General features: G+C 42.9%; 1 protein-coding gene across 4 annotated transcripts in view; it reads left to right on the top strand.

Moving 5' to 3' along the window:
* Ino80 (chromatin-remodeling ATPase INO80) overlaps positions 1 to 10,000 on the top strand; it is a 278,764-nt gene that overhangs the window by 153,692 nt on the left and 115,072 nt on the right. The window lies entirely within an intron of this gene.

Raw genomic sequence — 10,000 nt, 5'->3', positions numbered from 1 at the left:
GTCGTTTGATGCAACTCTGCGAATGACTCATCGTCTTCATCTTCTCACAGTCTCTCGGCTGATAACGTTGATATTGTCCTGTTTCCGAAACGTTGCTGGACGCGGTTGTGGGGTAACCCCAAAATGAATTGGGTGAACAAATTACTCTTAACAGTGGTTTTTTAGATAATCAACACGGTTGTCGCGGGAGTCGGTATGAAGATCCCCGGGTCGAGTCTCGCGGCAGCCGGGTTAGTTATTCGAAATTGGGCGAATTTACGGTTGGAGGCGCCTAGCTCCGGCTAAGGCGCCTGTGCCAGAGTGTCATTCATATCCAATGGATATCAAATTAAGCACTGTTGAGGACGACCGAGCTTAACCCAATATGCATCAAGTAATAGTATGCGAATATTTTTTTTATTCGTTACTGAGGACTTGATGTATTCTGTGTATAGTAGTACCAGAATATATATGTATATATATATATACATATACATATATATATATATATATGTGTGTGTGTGTGTGTGTTTTCTTATTTTCCTTCCGAGGAGCGTGGCGGGAACCAGGGATGTCCTTTCACCCTCGAGATGCCAAGAGGGCAGGGACGATGAATGGGTTGGGTGGGGTGAGGATGAGTGTTTGTTTTGACTCGGCCATCCCCTTATAAGGGGGAAAAGGGCCATTTGGTGTATAAGTGCAAAAATAATACAACAACATTCTTGATACTCGTAAGTCCCCGTTGAGACAACCTGGGTGACGCTCTTGGTCAGCTTAGGCGATTTCATTCAGTTAAGGATTTATGAGTGGTGGGGACCTCCCCCCCCACCCCCCGTTTTCATACATGGGATGGTATGTATTTTATCATGTTAGCTCATATTGGAGTGCATTGAATTTTTTTTTTTTTTTTCACAGTGTGGTATTGATACCGGTTTGCTTATAGGTGTATTTTGTACTGGTATGCCTGGTACCAATACGGTTTTTACAATGGTAGTATCGATGTGTTTCCAATCATTTTATCCATATCTTTATTTTATTATTATTAGTTATTTATCTTGTTTTATTTACTTACTATTTTTTATTTTATTTGTTTATTTATTTTTCTAATTAATATTAGTACATATATATATATATACACTTTTTTTTTTTTGGGGGGGGGGGGGTGAGTTTCGCAAATGTGATATCACCATTTCTTCGAATAGGTCAGTACCGCTACTCTTTTTCTCTCTCGCAAATAGGATGTTATCCTTTTTTCTTCTTTTTTCTCACCAACTGTACCCAGGCCATCCGTGTGTGCGTGCTGCTCCGTTGCGTGCCAGAGAGCGAGGAGAGTGGGCGGGTCGAGATCGTGTTGGCCTCGGGTGAAGTACTGTTCGTTGGGGCTACTGGGCAATGCCAGCAACCACGAGATCTTAACCCCCCATCCCCCACACTTAACCCCCCCCCAACCTCCCGCGCTTCCGACAGAGGACTCGCACACGGGTGAATAGAATTGCCTGGCCTTTGGGACCTAAAGAGCTCCCCGGTCCCGAACCTGAGAAGTTATTCTATGATTATTTATGTGTGTGTGTGTGTGTGTGTTTTAAAGAATGGTATTAATACATTAGCAATGAATGGTGTATTTGCGTAATTTTGATATAACGTGGGTATCTCTCGCTCTCTCTTCCTCTCTCTCCATACATACACACTATACATACATATATATATATATGTGTGTGTGTGTGTGTGTGTGTGTGTGTGTGTGTGATTCACCATGGTCTTGGATCACGTGCTGGACTCGTGAACGACAGCTATTTTCCCTCCTGGAAGAGATCTCAGAGCTCATATATAACCGATCTATGATGATGTGACCTTACGCGCGCACACACACCCAACTCCCCGCCCACGAGAGTTGGAGTAACGATTCGCAACGCAGCGATACTGAAATTATTTCAGCCCTGGGCGGGATTCGAACCGCCGTAGTGGCAGCCGGAAACTCTACCACCGCGTCATCGAGTCGTGTGTGTGTGTGTGTGTGTGTGTGTGTGTGGGCGCGCGTGTGTTTACATAATGTATATATATATATATATATATAATATATATATATATATATACATATATAATATATAATATATATATATATCATATCATATATATTATATATATATATATATATATATATATATAATATATATATACATATACATATATATACATATACATATATAATATATATATATATATATAATATACATATACATATATGGAAGTACCTTCCATTCCCTGTGCGTCAGCCAAGAGGTTCCACACACCCAAATTAAATCCTCTGGTGTTAAGTTACAATAACAACTCCCTTCTGGTGTTAACCAACACCATCTCCTCCTCCCACACCCCTTCCGTATCTGGTAACACTTTCACCACTACTCTGGATGGCGCCGGGCTATTTTATTCAGCGGCGTGGCGCCCGCCGGTAGTCAAGAAGGCTTTTGAATATTTAGGTTAACATGGTTCGTTTGATGACCTTTGTTAAGTTAATCTGTTTTGTCCAGTATTCCCTTCCTCTCCTCTCTCCCTCCCTCCCTCCCTCTCCCCTCTGCCTCCCTCCCTCTCCCCTCTCCCTCACTACCTCTCCCCCTCTCTCCCCTCCCTCCCTTTCCCTCCCTCTCTCCCCTCCCTCTCCCCTCTCCCTTCCTCCCACCTCTCCCTCCCTCTCCCCCTCCCTTCCTCTCCCCTCGCCCTCCCTCCCTCTCCCCCCTCCCTCCCTCTCTCTCCTCCGTCTTCCCCTCCCTCTCTTCATGTTCATTCTCCCTCTCTCTCTCCCCCTCATCTCTCCTATCTCTCCTTCTCCCTCTTCTTTCCTATCCTCTCTCTCTCTCTCTCTCTCTCTGTGTGTGTGTGTGTATCACTCTCTCCCTCTCTCCCACCCCCCTCCAATCTCATGATTTTCCAATTTGCTCGCCATCCGTCACTGCCGTGTCTTGATAAACTTCCTATTGCTCCATCGTTTATGCGAAATTCTTTTTGATAAATCTTCCAGTGTATAAAGTATATGTGTATGAATTGCATGATAGTGGCTATGGTAGCACGATCAGTAATAAATTTTGAATGGACAAATATCCGTGTCATGAATTATCGTCATTAATTATATTATTCTGTATCTCTCTCTCTCTCTCTCTCTCTCTCTCTCTCTCTCTCTCTCTCTCTCGTCTTGCTCTTTTTTTATGAAATATATACCCATACGTAGCATTTACATGATCACGAATAGCAATGGATCTTCGTCATATCATGTATATATTTTGGGGCGATACGTTAAATTACAATAGTCTTATCTCAACGGAGGCCACTTGGTCCATGGAACGCTGGCCACGTCGACCGCACGTCCGGTGCCAAATCACACCGTTGGGAGCACCGAGGTCTGGCGTGATTACAGCGCGCGCGAGGCATAAATATTTGCTTAATCGTCCTCAAGTCCGGGAGATTATTTTTGCGGCGGCGCCATAACCCGGGATTACCGGAGAATCTCGTCAGCCGGGAAATCGTGGTTCCGGGAACGACGGTGCACGGCAGGGAAAGGACAGGCATGGACCGCTAGTGTGAACGGGGACTTATGGTTCCCTCCGCCATCCAAGAGGTCACGTGTCGCTGAATAAAAGAGTTTGTCGGAGACCAGAAGAAGGATAAATGTAACTATGGGAAAAGGGTGGAAACAATGAAAATTAAAGATAAAATAAAGAAATTAATTAGACTCAGATGGCTGCTAAACCCTTGGTGTGTATTTGCATGCGTACATTGCGTGTATGTATATATATGTATATATATATATATATATATATGTGTGTGTGTGTGTGTGTGTGTGTATTGTATATATGTGATTTGCCATGGCCTTGGATCAGGTGCTGGACTGGTGATAGACAGCAGTTATCCTCCCGGGTGAGAGTTCCATACCTCCTAGCTCAGTCTATAAATAATGTTGTGACATTACATACTCCGTTAGCTAAGAGTATTGACAGCTTGCATTGATATATATATATATATATATATACATATGTGTGTGTGTGTGTGTGTGTGTGGAAATAAACTCTCCTACTGGGATTCGAACCCTCGCCTGAGCGGTTTGCTTCTTATAAGACGAAGACCGTACCATCACGTCACTACGACTTAGTTATATATTCTCTCTCTCTCTCTCTCTCTCTCTCTCTCTCTCTCTCTCTCTCTCTCTCTCTCTCTCTCTCTAAAGCTGGGACCGACCTCAGGGCAGTTGAGTTAGGAGTCCAAGACTACCACTGCACCAACAAACCCCAATGTGTGTGTGTGTTTACCGGTGTATATTTTGCATAACTAATACTCCATCCTATGTCATTTTGCGTTGGTTAAGTAAGGATTTAACCCGTGTTTGTCAAGGGATTAGGAGCGTGTGTGAATACAGATGCCTGCAAGGTAATTCTCACTGGATGAAATATTGACGTGAGATTACTCACGGGCTCATCATTAGTGAGTGAATTAAGTGCTATCAAGTCGCCCGGACTGGATTGCGTTTGAAATGGATGGCCGTGTTCAATTCCTCCACAGTTGGGCTTGTAATGGATGACAGTGTTGAATTCTTTCCCCAAGTCAGGATGAGGCGAAAGGGGGTTATCACATCGGGGTATTTTTCGTCCAACGTGAGAATTTTTTACTCGACGCGCTTGCTGGATGTACACTGCCGGGGTTGCTAGATGTCTCTCACGGATCTTCTGTCAAAGTACCACGGACCTTACTTTTGAGAACTCGTGTCATAGAGGCATCATTTAGCAATAAACATCACCAGAGTTGCCAGATGTCTCACACGGATCCACCGTCAATGTACCACGGGCTCCACTATTGAGAACTCATGTCATAGGGGCATCATTTGACAATAAACATCACCAGAGTTACCAGATGTCTCTCATGGATCCACTGTCAAAGTGACGCGGACACCACTTTTGAGAACCCATGTCACAGAGACATCATTTGGCAGTAAACATCACCAGAGTTACCAGATGTCTCTCATGGATCCACTGTCAAAGTGACGTGGACCCCATTTTCGAGAACCCATGTCATAGAGGCATCATTTGGCAATTGACATTACCAGGGTTGCCCGATGTCAAAGTACCGTGGACCCCACTTTTGAGAACTCGTGTCATAGAGGCATTATGGTGGTAATAAACATCGGGTTAAACCCCTGAGTGTGTAAGCTTCTTTCAGATAAATTAAATAATCTGACGGGAGGTAGAATAAGTGGAAAGGGAACATAAACGCTGTTGTTAGCCAGAAACAAGGCCTTTTTTTTTTTTTTTTTTTTTTCTCCTCTCTCCGGACACTCGTAGGAAATCCTTACAAATGACCCGCGTATCCAGAGCATTAATGTGATAAAAATGCAAAGAAATTACCCGGAAACGGCTCTCTCCCCCCCCCCCCTTCTCTCTCTCTTTTTTCCTCGGTTTTTTATCTGAAGGATATTAGGTATAGAAATCTGACCACTTGGGGTCTCATTACTCCAGATATGCCCTCACACCATCAATCTTTCACCGCGGTGACGCACTTTATGCATTTTGTTCTGACTATCTTTGTGCAACTGAGGGAACGGTCTCCTGCATGAAGAGGACCATGATGGATCGAGACCCCCTTCAGGGGCGGGTCTTGTTGATTTATGTGAATAAAACACGTGGTCTTAGCCAGAACAATATTAATAAAGTATGGCACAGTGTTGAAGCGTTTAGGAACTTTATTATGGTGAAAAGGAGAATATTTTATACAGCTGCAGGGAAGGGGAATTAAGTCTGTTGGGGGGTCCCGGGCCACCAAAACCCTTTTCAAGCCTGAATCCGCTCCTAACCCCCTTCTTCCGACTACATAAAACGGTCTATTAATAGTCGAAACCAAATCAGCGAGATTTGTTACCGTATTTAAAGGGTTGTGATTTTTAGGGTTTAGGGGAGGGCGTTCGATCACTAATGACCGTACCTCACTCTCGCATCATGCAGATTAACCTTAAACCGTTTAAAAGCGTTTAAAACCGGTTCATTTTGTGGCGGATGGCATGTCACTGCATGAGGGACTGGTCGCGAGCACCGGGTGCTTAAGTAGCGGACGGGATATATCCGGGAAAAATATTTCCGGTCAAAAACCCACCACACACACACACACACACACACACACACACACACACACACACACACACACACACACACACACACACACACCACCCACCCCACCATCCTGGGAAAAAAAGGAAGACTATGGATCACGTGATCGTTTGGATTGCGATCCTATACATGGATTGAATGAGTGTGTAACGAGTGGGTTGAGGAGGGAACGAGGTAGAGGGGAGACCTCGCACCGCCACTTACCCCGCCGCCGCTGGGGGAGACATCGGCAAGGTCCAGCGGAGCTGTGTATCATTACGCTGAGATTAACAGGCTGTAAAAAACGGTAAATATGTTATTTATTGCTGGATTACGCTTGGCGTGAGCATAAGGTAGGCAGTGGTTGAAGGTGTGTGTGCGTGTGTGTGTGTGTGTTAACCAAAATCCTATGACGTATGACTAGTAAATATCTAAGTGAACTAGAGGAAATTGAAAGGGTTGGGGACCCGAAAGATTTGTTTGTCATAATCGACCGTTCCCACGGCAGTAAAGAAAAGTGCGTGTGTGTTTGTGTGTGTATGTATGTATACATATATGTTATATATATGTGTGTGTGTATGCATACATATATATATATATATATATATATGTATATATTATATATGTACTATATTATACACACACACACACATATATATATGTGTGTGTGTGTGTCTGTGTGTGTGCCTGTATATATATGAATGCACACGCTCGCTCGAAGGAGCACTCTGACAGGAATTGAAAGATATAAGGACGAGTAATAATAATTCAACGTGTAGATCCCAAAAACAGAACCCAATTGACAGAAGCCGTGTAAAGACAGCAAGAGTAGAAGATGCGTTTGGTGTCCATTACTCAAAGGAAATGACGTAAACGTGTGATGGATTGACGTACAATTACCAACAGCGGGGAAACTCCAAATGACAACCGATCGAACGTCTTAATCAGGCATGTTTCAAGGTGACGTGTACATTAACACACACTCACATTCACACACACACACACACACACACACACACACACACACACACACACACACACAACACACACACAAAGTTCAATTTTGGTAACAACTGTATGTATGCTCAATATAAAGATATGTTTGTTTATATAGTTATGTGTAATTTGTTATAGTATCGTGGAAGTGGCGTTGTCATAATGTACACGTATATACACGCACAGACCATATATATATATATATATATATATATATATATATATATATATATATATATATATTAGATTTCTCGTTATTTTTTTATGGGAATGTATTTATGTGAAATGTGCACTAACCATAGAACCCTTTCTCCCCTGGCTAGACCGAACGTAGGGAAAGGTAGTTAATTAGATAGGTAGGCGAACAGATAACTTATACGGGAGCATTAGCTTTTTACTGCAGGCCTAAAGTCCCCCACCATCCTACTCCCACGCAGTGGGAAGTGAGAAACCCCAGGTAGGGCAAAGCCCTGTCAGTTGTTGCGGCAAACCGCTGATGAATGTTAATCATGGCCCGGTCGTCGATTGTGTGATTGACAAAGGTGCTTGGACGCAGGTTAATGTTTGTGACTCGTCATAACTCGCCTGGATATATGATGAGAGAGAGAGAGAGAGAGCAGACCAAGGAAGAAGGTCGCATCATGTTCAGAGAACAGCTAAGTAATGTTACTTACACACACACACACTCACACACACACATACACACACACACACACACACACACACACACACACACACACACACACACACATACACACACATCCTAAATGGGTAGTCAAATGTATTTATTTTTAGGAGGGTATCTAAGCATAGACATTTCTTGGATGCCAACTAAGAAAATTACCTTAGAGGATGATAGCCAAGCCTATCTCCTCTGAGGAGTGTAGCCAAATATATTCCCTCTGAGGAGGGTAGCCAAATATATTCCCTCAAAGGAGTGTAGCCAGATTCCCCAAGGAGGGTAGCCAATTATACTTCCTCAGAGGAGTGTAGCCAAATAGATCCCCTCTGAGGAGGGTAGCCAATTATACTCCTGAGGAGGGTAGCCAAATATATTCCCCACCTAAGAGGGTAGCCAAATATATTCCCCACCTAGGAGGGTAGCCAAATATATTCCCCACCTAGGAGGGTAGCCAAATATATTCCCCACCTAGGAGGGTAGCCAAATATATTCCCCACCTAGGAGGGTAGCCAAATATATTCTCACCAAGTAGGGTAGCCAAATATGTCCCCAACTAGGGGGGTAGCCAGACATATTCCCTTCTAGGAGTCTTAAGCGTATTCCACTCTGAGGGAAAGTATCCTACCATTCGTAGAAAGGAGTTTAACATGTTCATTTTTCCATACAAGGAATTTTCCTCCTTATACGGGAGGTAGCCAAGGCATTGCTCCTGACCCAGGGCAGTGGGCGGGAGACAGATGACCCGTCATCCTCGAGGAGCTAAGAGGGGAGGAAAGGGTGATGGAATGGGCGGGTACCTTTTTTTTTTTTTTTTTTTTTTTTTTTTTAGTAATGATTCTATTAAATTCATTCTTAGAATTAATCATTTCTGTCCAAGAACCCAAGTGTTCCCCAGACCTGTAGCTGATATCGAAGCTGAGCATGATAAGCCTCAACCCCCCACCCTCATCCACCCCCTCCGGCGTGCGCGCGCGTGCATGCACGTGGGGGGTGGGTTGCCTGCTGGTCGACGTGTGCGTGCTCAGGAAGGGGGGGGGGGCGGGGTTGGTAATGGCCGAAGATTTAGGAGCTGTTAACGTTCATTGGCAATGATTTAGTAACTTGAAATGTAATTAGTGATGTGGTGATACGATAGATTAATGAGAGATCAGCGGGAGGGGGGCAGTTGGACAGCTGTGCGTGCGGGCGTGTGCGCGCGCACATTATGCGGGTATGTGCTCTTGTAATTGTATATGTGACTGGAGTCGGACATGGAGTTTTGGGGGATTTTTGTGAGAACGGGCGCGAGCTAGTACACGCGCGCGCGCACTTATACTGACACCCGAATACATGTGTGTGTATATATGTATATATATATATATATATATATATATGTGTGTGTGTGTGTGTGTGTATGTATATATATGTATATATATATATATATATATATATATATAAATATATGTGTGTGTGTGTATGTGTGTGACTGTTAACTGCCGCCATTACTTAAGTTCCACCGAGTTCGAATCCCAGTGGTAGAGAATATTTCCATCTGTCATAACGACTCTCAAATATATATATAGATATAGATTCCCCGTCTCCAGTCTTTTTTTACTCCAACAGTGATTTTCATGTGATATATGTATGTAGATGTATAAAGTGAATAAAGAAAAGGTTCCATTAGTCTTAATCGTATCTTACTAAACAGTTTCCGATATTGTTAAAATGTTAACTCAATATTTTATTTATTTATTTTATTATGTATTTTTGTGTCTCACTGAATTGCATAATTACCCGTTTATTCTATTTTTTTATTCGTTTTGGATTTTTTTATTTTCTTTTTTCTTTTTTCTTTTCTTTTTTGAGATCACAGTTAATGATATGAAGGGTGTTTACCTCGACTGAATAAAATCGCCTGGCGGCACCCAGAATAAAACACAAGTTATCTTATGCAGTGAATGGGATTATTCAGATGGCTTAATGTTAAACTCTTTGAACGTAAATGAAGTTTGATGACAATAATAATAAATATAATCACTAGTAATGGTCGATTCAAATTATGAGTAGATTGTGATGAAACTAAATCCAGTCGGCTTCATTCATAAGAAAATAAGAATAAAGGAGACCGCAAGAGACCATAAGGCCTACACTAGGCAGTTCCATGTCCATACCACCTATCATCTCATTCGTAAAATTATCTGACCCAGGCGACGATATTACGGCCATCTTGATTAAAGTTGTG

Source organism: Oratosquilla oratoria, chromosome 7 (genome assembly GCF_046742065.1).
Source record: "Oratosquilla oratoria isolate Oo_2021 chromosome 7, ASM4674206v1, whole genome shotgun sequence".
NCBI lineage: Eukaryota > Metazoa > Arthropoda > Malacostraca > Stomatopoda > Squillidae > Oratosquilla > Oratosquilla oratoria.
The sequence above is the reverse complement of the archived record's forward strand: the minus strand, read 5'-3'. Positions and strand labels throughout refer to the sequence as shown.